This window comes from Leuresthes tenuis, unplaced genomic scaffold (assembly GCF_036924035.1).
Source record: "Leuresthes tenuis unplaced genomic scaffold, fLeuTen1.0.hap1 SCAF_17, whole genome shotgun sequence".
NCBI classification, from domain to species: Eukaryota; Metazoa; Chordata; class Actinopteri; order Atheriniformes; family Atherinopsidae; genus Leuresthes; species Leuresthes tenuis.
This window is the reverse complement of record NW_027325371.1, coordinates 21,231,046-21,248,924: the sequence shown is the minus strand read 5'-3', so window position 1 is coordinate 21,248,924 and position 17,879 is coordinate 21,231,046. Positions and strand designations below refer to the sequence as shown.

Here is a 17,879-nt window from a genome sequence, read left to right as displayed (position 1 = left end):
TTCGACTTCAAGCTGCTGCTGGCTGAGGAGATGATTGCTCAGGCACAGGGAGATCACAAGGCTGACAATGTGGCCAGTGACGATGAAGAGATGAGTACTGATGAAGAGTACATTCCAACAAAGAAGAGGAGGCCTGTTGAACCTCAGCCCAATGCCAATGTCCAAAAATACAGGGCAGTCCATTTGCCAAAGATGGAGGAGGCTGCTCATTCATCACGGTGCAGAAGAGAGGGATGCAAAGGAAAAACATCTGTCAAGTGCATCAAGCATAACATGTTTCTGTGTGTTTCAAAGGCCAAAAACTGTTTCCTGTTGTACCATTCATGATACACTGTGATTTGGAGCTGTGTGTGATGCCGTAAATTTGAGTATTCAAACATTGTTGGGTGTTCTGCTAAGTTTAAATTCTTGTTCAAATGTTTATTGTGGGGAGTACCAGTAAGGATATTCCAGTAAATATGTGTTTATTTTGGTGCCATGTTTAACTAACCCTGTTTGGTAGTTTGAAGAGTTGACAGTGAGAAATTGCGATAGTATAGGTCAGACAGAAATGTGCTGATTTCCTCCCTCATGTAAAATAGCCAGATCATTCAGATGTCTTCATCTATTTTAATGTTTATGAAATAAGAAGATTTTTGAAAAGAAATCCACATGAAAATGAATTCGGTATTATAACATTACATCATTACATTTTATATCAAACAAGACCCGATGTCCACCACAAGGGACAGTCCAGAAAAAATAAATAGACAATGTTTTTGAAAAAAAATTGTTGCAGTATGTTTCTTTCAACCACAATACTTAAATTATCATTAAAATATCAACAAAGCAAAATTGTTTTCCTCTGAGTCTCTCATGGCATACTAATAACCATTTGAATGATAAAGAATCAATGTAAGTACCTAAGATGACTTTATTAAGATTACTTTATTGTCATGTAGTCACACGAAATGACTCTCCGCATCTGACTCATCCAGGTTGGCACCTGTTGAACACACACATGCACGGGGTGACACACTCATGGAGACAGATGCCATACACTGGAGCGGTGGGGCAGCCAATTACAGCTCCCAGGGAGCATGGGGGGTACGGAGCGGCGAGATTAGGAATGGAAGTTATTGGAGGACCCACTCTAACCACAGAGCCTGATAGGTTGTTGGAACAGTGGGACACGTTACACCGGCGGCTTTCGATTTGCTACCAAACATACAACTGGTTGCTTAGCAGTCGATAGAAAAAATTTCCTATTCGGTTGTAAAGGACGGGGCCGGAGCCCGTAGAAAGAGATATATACGCAGACCGTGTTCTGAAGACATGGCAGCAGTATGTCTGAGTTAGCAACGATCTGTTGGTAAACACACTCGTCCCTGGGTGGGCTCGAACCACCAACCTTTCGGTTAACAGCCGAACGCGCTGGCCGATTGCGCCACAGAGACTCGATGGACAGTGTAATAATTGTGTCTGAAAATCATTATCCTCCCGGGACCCGGCAATTCATTTTTGTCCTCTGTGCAGGACATGAGTCTGAGACCTCTAAGTCAGGCATAACTTATAAAATCTATCTGAGTCCTACTGTCCCTCTCAGAGGACATCCTGGGCTCTGTTTTGCTGCCCCAGTTGTGGGGATGTGGCCAACATATCACATGCACTGTCTTTTGAAAATGGCGGGAATTTCAACGTCCATGTTTTACAGAAACAAGAGAGGTTAGTTGGCAATGTTTTGCAGATATCATGTTTCTATTGTTAAAAATCTATTTTTTCTTTAATATCAAAGTCTTTACTTCAATTTAGTAACATTTTTATAAAGACACAGTATTTTTAACCCTTTCAAAACATAACTTCTATGTAATGTCCTTTGTAGTGGACATCAGGACTTACTAACCCCCATTTTTAATACATCAGGGAGCAGAGGGCTAAGTGAGGCAGAGAAGATTTTGTTATGAGTTGTGGAGGGAGATTCAGATTTGATGAGATGGATGAGGCCCAGAGAGAGGAGGAAGATGAAAGTTCAGAGGAGGATACTGCAGCTGTTGAGGAGCCTGAGCCTGAGCCCGAAAACACCCATCGTGTGTTATGGATCAGTAGCAATGTGTAAGCTCGGGTTCTGAAGTTTCTTACAGTGTTTAGCAATGGAAATGAGAGCAGTTTTAGTTCACACTGTTGTTCTAACACACACACAGGCACAGTGCACAATCAGTTAAAAACTTGATATGGCAAACTACTGACCATATTGATTTAAATATTCAATTATACATCTGCTCAAAGAGCATTGAACTTATACCTCTCCTTTCTTTATCACTTAAGTTTCAACCCTATTGTGGAAGACAGTAATTCTAATGACAACACTGGACACATCCATCGGAACTGGAAGCCCTCTGACTACTTCCAACAGCACATCGATGACCACGTTTTTAAAGAAATGTCAGAACGAACAAACAATCGGGAGATGTTGATCACTAGAGGAAGTCTAAAAACCACACCAGAGGAGCTGAAAACCTTCTTTGGCATGTCTATGTACATGGCATGCCTCGGATACCCTAGGATCCGGATGTACTGGGCGGCGAAGACAAGGGTCCCAGTTATAGCTGATGAAATGAGTCGAGACAGATTCTTCAAGATCAGGCAGTCCATCAAAGTCACAAATTATCTTGATGTCTCTGATGAGGAGAAGAAGCGTGATCCCCTCTGGAAGGTGAGACCTCTCTTAAACAGAGCGTCTGTTTAATCTGCCTAGGCCAGGGAAGGCATTTGTAGATGAGCAGATAATTCCATTCACAGGCCGGTGTCCTGTACGACAGTTTGTGCCCGGAAAACCAAACCCCACAGGACTGAAAGTATTTCTCCTTGCCAGTGCCAATGGTCTGGTACTGGAGTTTGAAGTGTACAAAGGCAAGAATACGTTCACTGTTGACCAACATCTTGGAATCAGAGGGAATGCAATCTCCAGGTTGGCACAGTCTCTTTCAACAGGAACACACCTGTATTTTGACAGGTATTTCACCTCCATCAAGCTACTGGATAGCTTGAAAACAAATGGTCTCCTGGGTACGGGGACCATTATGAAGAGTAGAATCTCTGCACCATGCAAATCAAAGATGTCAGATGACACCAAACGAAACAACAAAAAACAAGGAAGAGGTAAATCTGAAATGGTTGTTAAAAAACCATCTGAGGTTGCCGTGACAAAGTGGCAGGATAACAAGGCTGTCTTGATGGCCTCCACTGTCCGTTGGATAGAGCCCCAGGACAGTTGCATGAGATGGTCAGCAAAAGAGAAACTCCATGTTACTGTACCTCGACCAGCTGTTGTAGCTGAATACAACAAAAACATGGGCGGCTTCGATTTGTGCGACCGCATGATCAGCTTCTATCCTATGTCAAGCCGCACAAGAAAATGGATCCTTACAGTCCTGCATTTTGTTGACCTGGCAGCTGGATCGAGTACAGGTCAGACCACCAAGTCTCTGGAAAACCAGAGAAAAAGAGGCTGCAGTATTTCGACTTCAAGCTGCTGCTGGCTGAGGAGATGATTGCTCAGGCACAGGGAGATCACAAGGCTGACAATGTGGCCAGTGACGATGAAGAGATGAGTACTGATGAAGAGTACATTCCAACAAAGAAGAGGAGGCCTGTTGAACCTCAGCCCAATGCCAATGTCCAAAAATACAGGGCAGTCCATTTGCCAAAGATGGAGGAGGCTGCTCATTCATCACGGTGCAGAAGAGAGGGATGCAAAGGAAAAACATCTGTCAAGTGCATCAAGCATAACATGTTTCTGTGTGTTTCAAAGGCCAAAAACTATTTCCTGTTGTACCATTCATGATACACTGTGATTTGGAGCTGTGTGTGATGCCGTAAATTTGAGTATTCAAACATTGTTGGGTGTTCTGCTAAGTTTAAATTCTTGTTCAAATGTTTATTGTGGGGAGTACCAGTAAGGATATTCCAGTAAATATGTGTTTATTTTGGTGCCATGTTTAACTAACCCTGTTTGGTAGTTTGAAGAGTTGACAGTGAGAAATTGCGATAGTATAGGTCAGACAGAAATGTGCTGATTTCCTCCCTCATGTAAAATAGCCAGATCATTCAGATGTCTTCATCTATTTTAATGTTTATGAAATAAGAAGATTTTTGAAAAGAAATCCACATGAAAATGAATTCGGTATTATAACATTACATCATTACATTTTATATCAAACAAGACCCGATGTCCACCACAAGGGACAGTCCAGAAAAAATAAATAGACAATGTTTTTGAAAAAAAATTGTTGCAGTATGTTTCTTTCAACCACAATACTTAAATTATCATTAAAATATCAACAAAGCAAAATTGTTTTCCTCTGAGTCTCTCATGGCATACTAATAACCATTTGAATGATAAAGAATCAATGTAAGTACCTAAGATGACTTTATTAAGATTACTTTATTGTCATGTAGTCACACGAAATGACTCTCCGCATCTGACTCATCCAGGTTGGCACCTGTTGAACACACACATGCACGGGGTGACACACTCATGGAGACAGATGCCATACACTGGAGCGGTGGGGCAGCCAATTACAGCTCCCAGGGAGCATGGGGGGTACGGAGCGGCGAGATTAGGAATGGAAGTTATTGGAGGACCCACTCTAACCACAGAGCCTGATAGGTTGTTGGAACAGTGGGACACGTTACACCGGCGGCTTTCGATTTGCTACCAAACATACAACTGGTTGCTTAGCAGTCGATAGAAAAAATTTCCTATTCGGTTGTAAAGGACGGGGCCGGAGCCCGTAGAAAGAGATATATACGCAGACCGTGTTCTGAAGACATGGCAGCAGTATGTCTGAGTTAGCAACGATCTGTTGGTAAACACACTCGTCCCTGGGTGGGCTCGAACCACCAACCTTTCGGTTAACAGCCGAACGCGCTGGCCGATTGCGCCACAGAGACTCGATGGACAGTGTAATAATTGTGTCTGAAAATCATTATCCTCCCGGGACCCGGCAATTCATTTTTGTCCTCTGTGCAGGACATGAGTCTGAGACCTCTAAGTCAGGCATAACTTATAAAATCTATCTGAGTCCTACTGTCCCTCTCAGAGGACATCCTGGGCTCTGTTTTGCTGCCCCAGTTGTGGGGATGTGGCCAACATATCACATGCACTGTCTTTTGAAAATGGCGGGAATTTCAACGTCCATGTTTTACAGAAACAAGAGAGGTTAGTTGGCAATGTTTTGCAGATATCATGTTTCTATTGTTAAAAATCTATTTTTTCTTTAATATCAAAGTCTTTACTTCAATTTAGTAACATTTTTATAAAGACACAGTATTTTTAACCCTTTCAAAACATAACTTCTATGTAATGTCCTTTGTAGTGGACATCAGGACTTACTAACCCCCATTTTTAATACATCAGGGAGCAGAGGGCTAAGTGAGGCAGAGAAGATTTTGTTATGAGTTGTGGAGGGAGATTCAGATTTGATGAGATGGATGAGGCCCAGAGAGAGGAGGAAGATGAAAGTTCAGAGGAGGATACTGCAGCTGTTGAGGAGCCTGAGCCTGAGCCCGAAAACACCCATCGTGTGTTATGGATCAGTAGCAATGTGTAAGCTCGGGTTCTGAAGTTTCTTACAGTGTTTAGCAATGGAAATGAGAGCAGTTTTAGTTCACACTGTTGTTCTAACACACACACAGGCACAGTGCACAATCAGTTAAAAACTTGATATGGCAAACTACTGACCATATTGATTTAAATATTCAATTATACATCTGCTCAAAGAGCATTGAACTTATACCTCTCCTTTCTTTATCACTTAAGTTTCAACCCTATTGTGGAAGACAGTAATTCTAATGACAACACTGGACACATCCATCGGAACTGGAAGCCCTCTGACTACTTCCAACAGCACATCGATGACCACGTTTTTAAAGAAATGTCAGAACGAACAAACAATCGGGAGATGTTGATCACTAGAGGAAGTCTAAAAACCACACCAGAGGAGCTGAAAACCTTCTTTGGCATGTCTATGTACATGGCATGCCTCGGATACCCTAGGATCCGGATGTACTGGGCGGCGAAGACAAGGGTCCCAGTTATAGCTGATGAAATGAGTCGAGACAGATTCTTCAAGATCAGGCAGTCCATCAAAGTCACAAATTATCTTGATGTCTCTGATGAGGAGAAGAAGCGTGATCCCCTCTGGAAGGTGAGACCTCTCTTAAACAGAGCGTCTGTTTAATCTGCCTAGGCCAGGGAAGGCATTTGTAGATGAGCAGATAATTCCATTCACAGGCCGGTGTCCTGTACGACAGTTTGTGCCCGGAAAACCAAACCCCACAGGACTGAAAGTATTTCTCCTTGCCAGTGCCAATGGTCTGGTACTGGAGTTTGAAGTGTACAAAGGCAAGAATACGTTCACTGTTGACCAACAACTTGGAATCAGAGGGAATGCAATCTCCAGGTTGGCACAGTCTCTTTCAACAGGAACACACCTGTATTTTGACAGGTATTTCACCTCCATCAAGCTACAGGATAGCTTGAAAACAAATGGTCTCCTGGGTACGGGGACCATTATGAAGAATTGAATCTCTGCACCATGCAAATCAAAGATGTCAGATGACACTAAACAAAAAAACAAAAAACAAGGAAGAGGTAAATCTGAAATGGTTGTTAAAAAACCATCTGAGGTTGCCGTGACAAAGTGACAGGATAATAAGGCTGTCTTGATGGCCTCCACTGTCCGTGGGATAGAGCCCCAGGACAGTTGCATGAGATGGTCAGCAAAAGAGAAGCTCCATGTTACTGTGCCTCGACCAGCTGTTATAGCTGAATACAACAAAAACATGGGCGGCTTCGATTTGTGCGACCGCATGATCAGCTTCTATCCTATGTCAAGCCGCACAAGAAATGGATCCATACAGTCCTGCATTTTGTTGACCTGGCAGCTGAATCGTGTACAGGTCAGACCACCAAGTCTCTGGAAAACCAGAGAAAGAGAGGCTGCAGTATTTCGACTTCAAGCTGCTGCTGGCTGAGGAGATGATTGCTCAGGCACAGGGAGATCACAAGGCTGACAATGTGGCCAGTGACGATGAAGAGATGAGTACTGATGAAGAGTACATTCCAACAAAGAAGAGGAGGCCTGTTGAACCTCAGCCCAATGCCAATGTCCAAAAATACAGGGCAGTCCATTTGCCAAAGATGGAGGAGGCTGCTCATCCATCACGGTGCAGAAGAGAGGGATGCAAAGGAAAAACATCTGTCAAGTGCATCGAGCATAAAATGTTTCTGTGTGTTTCAAAGGCCAAAAACTGTTTCCTGTTGTACCATTCATGATACACTGTGATTTGGAGCTGTGTGTGATGCCGTAAATTTGAGTATTCAAACATTGTTGGGTGTTCTGCTAAGTTTAAATTCTTGTTCAAATGTTTATTGTGGGGAGTACCAGTAAGGATATTCCAGTAAATATGTGTTTATTTTGGTGCCATGTTTAACTAACCCTGTTTGGTAGTTTGAAGAGTTGACAGTGAGAAATTGCGATAGTATAGGTCAGACAGAAATGTGCTGATTTCCTCCCTCATGTAAAATAGCCAGATCATTCAGATGTCTTCATCTATTTTAATGTTTATGAAATAAGAAGATTTTTGAAAAGAAATCCACATGAAAATGAATTCGGTATTATAACATTACATCATTACATTTTATATCAAACAAGACCCGATGTCCACCACAAGGGACAGTCCAGAAAAAATAAATAGACAATGTTTTTGAAAAAAAATTGTTGCAGTATGTTTCTTTCAACCACAATACTTAAATTATCATTAAAATATCAACAAAGCAAAATTGTTTTCCTCTGAGTCTCTCATGGCATACTAATAACCATTTGAATGATAAAGAATCAATGTAAGTACCTAAGATGACTTTATTAAGATTACTTTATTGTCATGTAGTCACACGAAATGACTCTCCGCATCTGACTCATCCAGGTTGGCACCTGTTGAACACACACATGCACGGGGTGACACACTCATGGAGACAGATGCCATACACTGGAGCGGTGGGGCAGCCAATTACAGCTCCCAGGGAGCATGGGGGGTACGGAGCGGCGAGATTAGGAATGGAAGTTATTGGAGGACCCACTCTAACCACAGAGCCTGATAGGTTGTGGGTACAGTGGGACACGTTACACCGGCGGCTTTGGATTTGCTACCAAACATACAACTGGTTGCTTAGCAGTCGATAGAAAAAATGTCCTACTCGGTTGTAAAGGACGGGGCCGGAGCCCGTAGAAAGAGATATATACGCAGACCGTGTTCTGAAGACATGGCAGCAGTATGTCTGAGTTAGCAACGATCTGTTGGTAAACACACTCGTCCCTGGGTGGGCTCGAACCACCAACCTTTCGGTTAACAGCCGAACGCGCTGGCCGATTGCGCCACAGAGACTCGATGGACGGTGTAATAATTGTGTCTGAAAATCATTATCCTCCCGGGACCCGGCAATTCATTTTTGTCCTCTGTGCAGGACATGAGTCTGAGACCTCTAAGTCAGGCATAACTTATAAAATCTATCTGAGTCCTACTGTCCCTCTCAGAGGACATCCTGGGCTCTGTTTTGCTGCCCCAGTTGTGGGGATGTGGCCAACATATCACATGCACTGTGTTTTGAAAATGGCGGGAATTTCAACGTCCATGTTTTACAGAAACAAGAGAGGTTAGTCGACAATGTTTTGCAGATATCATGTTTCTATTGTTAAAAATCTATTTTTTCTTTAATATCAAAGTCTTTACTTCAATTTAGTAACAATTTTATGAAGACACAGTATTTTTAACCCTTTCAAAACATAACTTCTATGTAATGTCCTTTGTAGTGGACATCAGGACTTACTAACCCCCATTTTTAATACATCAGGGAGCAGAGGGCTAAGTGAGGCAGAGAAGATTTTGCTATGAGTTGTGGAGGGAGATTCAGATTTGATGAGATGGATGAGGCCCAGAGAGAGGAGGAAGATGAAAGTTCAGAGGAGGATACTGCAGCTGTTGAGGAGCCTGAGCCCGAGCCCGAAAACACCCATCGTGTGTTATGGATCAGTAGCAATGTGTAAGCTCGGGTTCTGAAGTTTCTTACAGTGTTTAGCAATGGAAATGAGAGCAGTTTTAGTTCACACTGTTGTTCTAACACACACACAGGCACAGTGCACAATCAGTTAAAAACTTGGCAAACTACTGACCATATTGATTTAAATATTCAATTATACATCTGCTCAAAGAGCATTGAACTTATACCTCTCCTTTCTTTATCACTTAAGTTTCAACCCTATTGTGGAAGACAGTAATTCTAATGACAACACTGGACACATCCATCGGAACTGGAAGCCCTCTGACTACTTCCAACAGCACATCGATGACCACGTTTTTAAAGAAATGTCAGAACGAACAAACAATCGGGAGATGTTGATCACTAGAGGAAGTCTAAAAACCACACCAGAGGAGCTGAAAACCTTCTTTGGCATGTCTATGTACATGGCATGCCTCGGATACCCTAGGATCCGGATGTACTGGGCGGCGAAGACAAGGGTCCCAGTTATAGCTGATGCAATGAGTCGAGACAGATTCTTCAAGATCAGGCAGTCCATCAAAGTCACAAATTATCTTGATGTCTCTGATGAGGAGAAGAAGCGTGATCCCCTCTGGAAGGTGAGACCTCTCTTAAACAGAGCGTCTGTTTAATCTGCCTAGGCCAGGGAAGGCATTTGTAGATGAGCAGATAATTCCATTCACAGGCCGGTGTCCTGTACGACAGTTTGTGCCCGGAAAACCAAACCCCACAGGACTGAAAGTATTTCTCCTTGCCAGTGCCAATGGTCTGGTACTGGAGTTTGAAGTGTACAAAGGCAAGAATACGTTCACTGTTGACCAACATCTTGGAATCAGAGGGAATGCAATCTCCAGGTTGGCACAGTCTCTTTCAACAGGAACACACCTGTATTTTGACAGGTATTTCACCTCCATCAAGCTACAGGATAGCTTGAAAACAAATGGTCTCCTGGGTACGGGGACCATTATGAAGAATTGAATCTCTGCACCATGCAAATCAAAGATGTCAGATGACACTAAACAAAAAAACAAAAAACAAGGAAGAGGTAAATCTGAAATGGTTGTTAAAAAACCATCTGAGGTTGCCGTGACAAAGTGACAGGATAACAAGGCTGTCTTGATGGCCTCCACTGTCCGTGGGATAGAGCCCCAGGACAGTTGCATGAGATGGTCAGCAAAAGAGAAGCTCCATGTTACTGTGCCTCGACCAGCTGTTATAGCTGAATACAACAAAAACATGGGCGGCTTCGATTTGTGCGACCGCATGATCAGCTTCTATCCTATGTCAAGCCGCACAAGAAATGGATCCATACAGTCCTGCATTTTGTTGACCTGGCAGCTGAATCGTGTACAGGTCAGACCACCAAGTCTCTGGAAAACCAGAGAAAGAGAGGCTGCAGTATTTCGACTTCAAGCTGCTGCTGGCTGAGGAGATGATTGCTCAGGCACAGGGAGATCACAAGGCTGACAATGTGGCCAGTGACGATGAAGAGATGAGTACTGATGAAGAGTACATTCCAACAAAGAAGAGGAGGCCTGTTGAACCTCAGCCCAATGCCAATGTCCAAAAATACAGGGCAGTCCATTTGCCAAAGATGGAGGAGGCTGCTCATCCATCACGGTGCAGAAGAGAGGGATGCAAAGGAAAAACATCTGTCAAGTGCATCGAGCATAACATGTTTCTGTGTGTTTCAAAGGCCAAAAACTGTTTCCTGTTGTACCATTCATGATACACTGTGATTTGGAGCTGTGTGTGATGCCGTAAATTTGAGTATTCAAACATTGTTGGGTGTTCTGCTAAGTTTAAATTCTTGTTCAAATGTTTATTGTGGGGAGTACCAGTAAGGATATTCCAGTAAATATGTGTTTATTTTGGTGCCATGTTTAACTAACCCTGTTTGGTAGTTTGAAGAGTTGACAGTGAGAAATTGCGATAGTATAGGTCAGACAGAAATGTGCTGATTTCCTCCCTCATGTAAAATAGCCAGATCATTCAGATGTCTTCATCTATTTTAATGTTTATGAAATAAGAAGATTTTTGAAAAGAAATCCACATGAAAATGAATTCGGTATTATAACATTACATCATTACATTTTATATCAAACAAGACCCGATGTCCACCACAAGGGACAGTCCAGAAAAAATAAATAGACAATGTTTTTGAAAAAAAATTGTTGCAGTATGTTTCTTTCAACCACAATACTTAAATTATCATTAAAATATCAACAAAGCAAAATTGTTTTCCTCTGAGTCTCTCATGGCATACTAATAACCATTTGAATGATAAAGAATCAATGTAAGTACCTAAGATGACTTTATTAAGATTACTTTATTGTCATGTAGTCACACGAAATGACTCTCCGCATCTGACTCATCCAGGTTGGCACCTGTTGAACACACACATGCACGGGGTGACACACTCATGGAGACAGATGCCATACACTGGAGCGGTGGGGCAGCCAATTACAGCTCCCAGGGAGCATGGGGGGTACGGAGCGGCGAGATTAGGAATGGAAGTTATTGGAGGACCCACTCTAACCACAGAGCCTGATAGGTTGTGGGTACAGTGGGACACGTTACACCGGCGGCTTTGGATTTGCTACCAAACATACAACTGGTTGCTTAGCAGTCGATAGAAAAAATGTCCTATTCGGTTGTAAAGGACGGGGCCGGAGCCCGTAGAAAGAGATACATATGCAGACAGTGTTCTGAAGACATGGCAGCAGTATGTCTGAGTTACCAACGATCTGTTGGCAAACACACTCGTCCCTGGGTGGGCTCGAACCACCAACCTTTCGGTTAACAGCCGAACGCGCTGGCCGATTGCGCCACAGAGACTCAATGGTCAGTGTAATAATTGTGTCTGAAAATCATTATCCTCCCGAGACCCGGCAATTCATTTTTGTCCTCTGTGCAGGACATGGGTCTGAGACCTCTAAGTCAGGCATAACTTATAAAATCTATCTGAGTCCTACTGTCCCTCTCAGAGGACATCCTGGGCTCTGTTTTGCTGCCCCAGTTGTGGGGATGTGGCCAACATATCACATGCACTGTCTTTTGAAAATGGCGGGAATTTCAACGTCCATGTTTTACAGAAACAAGAGAGGTTAGTCGACAATGTTTTGCAGATATCATGTTTCTATTGTTAAAAATCTTTTTCTTTAATATCAAAGTCTTTACTTCAATTTAGTAACATTTTTATAAAGACAGTATTTTTAACCCTTTCAAAACATAACTTCTATGTAATGTCCTTTGTAGTGGACATCAGGACTTACTAACCCCCATTTTTAATACATCAGGGAGCAGAGGGCTAAGTGAGGCAGAGAAGATTTTGCTATGAGTTGTGGAGGGAGATTCAGATTTGATGAGATGGATGAGGCCCAGAGAGAGGAGGAAGATGAAAGTTCAGAGGAGGATACTGCAGCTGTTGAGGAGCCTGAGCCTGAGCCCGAAAACACCCATCGTGTGTTATGGATCAGTAGCAATGTGTAAGCTCGGGTTCTGAAGTTTCTTACAGTGTTTAGCAATGGAAATGAGAGCAGTTTTAGTTCACACTGTTGTTCTAACACACACACAGGCACAGTGCACAATCAGTTAAAAACTTGGCAAACTACTGACCATATTGATTTAAATATTCAATTATACATCTGCTCAAAGAGCATTGAACTTATACCTCTCCTTTCTTTATCACTTAAGTTTCAACCCTATTGTGGAAGACAGTAATTCTAATGACAACACTGGACACATCCATCGGAACTGGAAGCCCTCTGACTACTTCCAACAGCACATCGATGACCACGTTTTTAAAGAAATGTCAGAACGAACAAACAATCGGGAGATGTTGATCACTAGAGGAAGTCTAAAAACCACACCAGAGGAGCTGAAAACCTTCTTTGGCATGTCTATGTACATGGCATGCCTCGGATACCCTAGGATCCGGATGTACTGGGCGGCGAAGACAAGGGTCCCAGTTATAGCTGATGCAATGAGTCGAGACAGATTCTTCAAGATCAGGCAGTCCATCAAAGTCACAAATTATCTTGATGTCTCTGATGAGGAGAAGAAGCGTGATCCCCTCTGGAAGGTGAGACCTCTCTTAAACAGAGCGTCTGTTTAATCTGCCTAGGCCAGGGAAGGCATTTGTAGATGAGCAGATAATTCCATTCACAGGCCGGTGTCCTGTACGACAGTTTGTGCCCGGAAAACCAAACCCCACAGGACTGAAAGTATTTCTCCTTGCCAGTGCCAATGGTCTGGTACTGGAGTTTGAAGTGTACAAAGGCAAGAATACGTTCACTGTTGACCAACATCTTGGAATCAGAGGGAATGCAATCTCCAGGTTGGCACAGTCTCTTTCAACAGGAACACACCTGTATTTTGACAGGTATTTCACCTCCATCAAGCTACAGGATAGCTTGAAAACAAATGGTCTCCTGGGTACGGGGACCATTATGAAGAATTGAATCTCTGCACCATGCAAATCAAAGATGTCAGATGACACTAAACAAAAAAACAAAAAACAAGGAAGAGGTAAATCTGAAATGGTTGTTAAAAAACCATCTGAGGTTGCCGTGACAAAGTGACAGGATAATAAGGCTGTCTTGATGGCCTCCACTGTCCGTGGGATAGAGCCCCAGGACAGTTGCATGAGATGGTCAGCAAAAGAGAAGCTCCATGTTACTGTGCCTCGACCAGCTGTTATAGCTGAATACAACAAAAACATGGGCGGCTTCGATTTGTGCGACCGCATGATCAGCTTCTATCCTATGTCAAGCCGCACAAGAAATGGATCCATACAGTCCTGCATTTTGTTGACCTGGCAGCTGAATCGAGTACAGATCAGACCACCAAGTCTCTGGAAAACCAGAGAAAGAGAGGCTGCAGTATTTCGACTTCAAGCTGCTGCTGGCTGAGGAGATGATTGCTCAGGCACAGGGAGATCACAAGGCTGACAATGTGGCCAGTGACGATGAAGAGATGAGTACTGATGAAGAGTACATTCCAACAAAGAAGAGGAGGCCTGTTGAACCTCAGCCCAATGCCAATGTCCAAAAATACAGGGCAGTCCATTTGCCAAAGATGGAGGAGGCTGCTCATCCATCACGGTGCAGAAGAGAGGGATGCAAAGGAAAAACATCTGTCAAGTGCATCGAGCATAAAATGTTTCTGTGTGTTTCAAAGGCCAAAAACTGTTTCCTGTTGTACCATTCATGATACACTGTGATTTGGAGCTGTGTGTGATGCCGTAAATTTGAGTATTCAAACATTGTTGGGTGTTCTGCTAAGTTTAAATTCTTGTTCAAATGTTTATTGTGGGGAGTACCAGTAAGGATATTCCAGTAAATATGTGTTTATTTTGGTGCCATGTTTAACTAACCCTGTTTGGTAGTTTGAAGAGTTGACAGTGAGAAATTGCGATAGTATAGGTCAGACAGAAATGTGCTGATTTCCTCCCTCATGTAAAATAGCCAGATCATTCAGATGTCTTCATCTATTTTAATGTTTATGAAATAAGAAGATTTTTGAAAAGAAATCCACATGAAAATGAATTCGGTATTATAACATTACATCATTACATTTTATATCAAACAAGACCCGATGTCCACCACAAGGGACAGTCCAGAAAAAATAAATAGACAATGTTTTTGAAAAAAAATTGTTGCAGTATGTTTCTTTCAACCACAATACTTAAATTCTCATTAAAATATCAAAAAAGCAGAAAATGTTTCCTCTTAGTCTCTCATGGCATACTAATAACCATTTGAATGATAAAGAATCAATGAAAGTACCTAAGATGACTTTATTAAGATTACTTTATTGTCATGTAGTCACACGAAATGACTCTCCGCATCTGACTCATCCAGGTTGGCACCTGTTGAACACACACATGCACGGGGTGACACACTCATGGAGACAGATGCCATACACTGGAGCGGTGGGGCAGCCACTTCCAGCGCCCGGGGAGCATGGGGGGTACGGAGCAGTGAGAGTAGGAATGGAAGTTATTGGAGGACCCACTCTAACCACAGAGGCTGATCGGTTGTGGGTACAGTGGGACACGTTACCCCGGCGGCTTTGGATTTGCTACCAAACATACAACTGGTTGCTTAGCAGTCGATAGAAAAAGCTTCCTACTCGGTTGTAAAGGACGGGGCCGGAGCCCGTAGAAAGAGATATATATGCAGATAATGTTTTGAAGACATGGCAGCAGTATGTCTGAGTTACCAACTATCTGTTTGTAAACACACTCGTCCCTGGGTGGGCTCGAACCACCAACCTTTAGGTTAACAGCCGAACGCGCTGGCCGATTGCGCCACAGAGACTCTGTCAGCAACCTATTATGCAACAATGCATAATATGAAAACATATCACCGAATTGTTATCACCACAGAGACCATTTCCGTTCATGCCTTCCAGCTGTGTGAGGAGCATTACTGCCATCTACTGGACTGACTATTAAGCTGCTGGAGTTTTTCCTGCCGCAGCCTCTCAGGCACTGATAATGGTGCCTTTTTCTCTTCTTCTGTGATTATATTTTCAGAATACTTTACAGAGTCCTCTTAGTCTCTATTCAGATGTTGGTCCTCTCTATCTTTCATCCAGTTTGTTTGTCTCAGTACATGAAGACAGTCTGAGAGTTGAAAAGGTCAGAGGTCAGTCTGGATGTGCAGGAAAAGCAGCCTCATGGAGCTTCAGGGTTCTGTTAAATAACTACTGAAGTTTGCCCTCCTGTTATTGGATTATGTTAAATAAAGACAAGTGAGTATAACCAGCAGAGCTACTGCATGTACTACTACTCCTATCACTTCCATTGCAGCGTAGAGTCCGATCCCTCCTGAAATGTCTGGCTGTGGACTCTCAGTTGGTCTCTGAGGTTGGGAGTGATCAGCAGCTGCTGTAAAGGACAAAACATGAAGGTGATTTATGGAAATAGAAAACATTTCCCTCATCATTAGTAGCTGTTAGTAATTCTTCATCTGCTGTCAGAGAAACTGTTGTTCTGCCGCATTTTGTCTGTTTTCTCTTCATTTGCTTTGAGTTTTGGATTTTGTGTTAACAGCTGACAGAATAAAATGTTGTGGATACTGTTCATATGTATGAGTCTATATGAACAACACAACAACACAAACAGAGACAGTTGGTTCTCAGCTACTTTAAACTCTGAGCTGGATAAACTGTGTTAGTTCTGTAGTGGTTCTTCATGGCTAACTACTGGAACATCTGGGCTTTAAATCTCATGTTAACTCTCAGCAGGAAAAAGCTCCAAATGAACAAGAACCAGCAGTAAAATCTTAAGGAGATTAAATCCACGATGTGAACTCACCAGTGACGCTGAGTCGACATCTTCCAAAGCTGAAGACACAATCAGTCTTCACTTCACACACATACAGACCAGAGTCCTCAGTCCCGAGCCTGGACACATGAAGTCTGATTCGTCCTTCTCTGAGGGCGTCTTTGTCACTCTGGACTCGTCCTGCAAACTGTTCATCCTGAGACTCTGACACCTCAACACCTCCATGAACATGATACAGGAATAAGACTCTGTGATCAGTTATCAGGTTCCAGATGATATACAGGGAGCTCCAGGAGCTGTCAGGTTTGGTTGTGAACATCCACTCCAGAGTGATGTTGTGCTCCTCCTCTGCCTGATAGGAGCTCTGTGGCACATTCACTTCAAATGTTGCTGCTGAGGAGACAGAGAGGGAAAGAGAGGAGCAGACACTCTTTCACATGTGATAGCAATAATCTGCATTATCTAAGCAAACACAGAAGATGATCAAAGCAAGGCCGTAACTACCATAGAGGACACCAAGGTCGTGTCCTCGGTATTTAAAATAAAAAATGTTTTGCTTAAATTGTGGTGATTTTATATTTGAATAGCCAAGAGTAGCACGACTGTTTAATAGAACAGTGGCCCAGTTTGGGCAGATGTGCTGCGCGTCATCAACATCATATGGTCTATATGGTAACTACCACACACATGTCGGACTTCAGTCACTGGAAGAGGAGCTCATTAAACTAAAAATGTAGGTGGAGAGCAGTTTAAGTGGTAGATGCCTGTGAGAAAAAAATGCATTTTAATGTGGAGATATTTTTTTTGCAGCCTAGCGTACTACTCAGATAGGAAGGACACATCAAATCAAAGTTTAATTTTGGTTAACTCAGTCAGTACCGGTCGTCGATCAATTTCCACTGGTTGAGTCAACATTCATTTTGAGACTGATTGAAAATTAAAAGTTTATTCAGTGTTGATTTCCCAATGTTGGATGCTGAACCTGTTATATATTTCTGCCAGATGCCGGAGCACAACGCAGGAACACTGCACAGAGCAGGTCGTGCCGGACAGGAACTCGTATGCAGAAACAAAATAAAACATCCGGTTAATTTTCAAAATAATAATAATAAATACTTTTCTGTGGTAACTTGCCCTTACTTCATTAGTCACCATAATGGTCCTTCAAAAAGCCTAATTTTTACCTCAAATTTCAAAAGCTCCGCACTGCCCAAGGTTTTTTAAGATTTCTGACACATCTGAAAATATGATGATGAAATGGCGTCTTGTTTTTTATTTCTATCAGTTTAGTATTTGACTGTGTTTATAGATTCAAGAGTTTTATTTGTCACATACATAATCATACATAATACAATGTGCAGTGAAATTTTCTTTTTACCTGCTACAAAGAATTAAGGACAAGAATTTAAATAGAAATATGTCGAATAAAAAAAAAAACGTGGCTCAGTAATTCCACACAAAACAATAAAATAAGAAAAATGCTTCAGTAAAAGTGTAGGATATTAA

The 17,879-nt window shown here is 42.4% G+C and overlaps 5 non-coding genes across 5 annotated transcripts; all 5 read right to left on the bottom strand.

The window, feature by feature from the left end:
- Positions 1-1,362: 1,362 nt before the first annotated feature.
- trnan-guu (transfer RNA asparagine (anticodon GUU)) lies at positions 1,363-1,436 on the bottom strand. The gene has a single exon. It is a non-coding gene; the product is annotated as a tRNA-Asn (tRNA).
- A 3,422-nt stretch (positions 1,437-4,858) lies between these two features.
- trnan-guu (transfer RNA asparagine (anticodon GUU)) lies at positions 4,859-4,932 on the bottom strand. The gene has a single exon. It is a non-coding gene; the product is annotated as a tRNA-Asn (tRNA).
- Positions 4,933-8,353: 3,421 nt separating this feature from the next.
- Positions 8,354-8,427, bottom strand: trnan-guu (transfer RNA asparagine (anticodon GUU)). The gene has a single exon. It is a non-coding gene; the product is annotated as a tRNA-Asn (tRNA).
- Positions 8,428-11,843: 3,416 nt separating this feature from the next.
- trnan-guu (transfer RNA asparagine (anticodon GUU)) lies at positions 11,844-11,917 on the bottom strand. Its single transcript has one exon. It is a non-coding gene; the product is annotated as a tRNA-Asn (tRNA).
- Positions 11,918-15,328: 3,411 nt separating this feature from the next.
- On the bottom strand, positions 15,329-15,402 carry trnan-guu (transfer RNA asparagine (anticodon GUU)). The gene has a single exon. It is a non-coding gene; the product is annotated as a tRNA-Asn (tRNA).
- Positions 15,403-17,879: the final 2,477 nt, after the last annotated feature.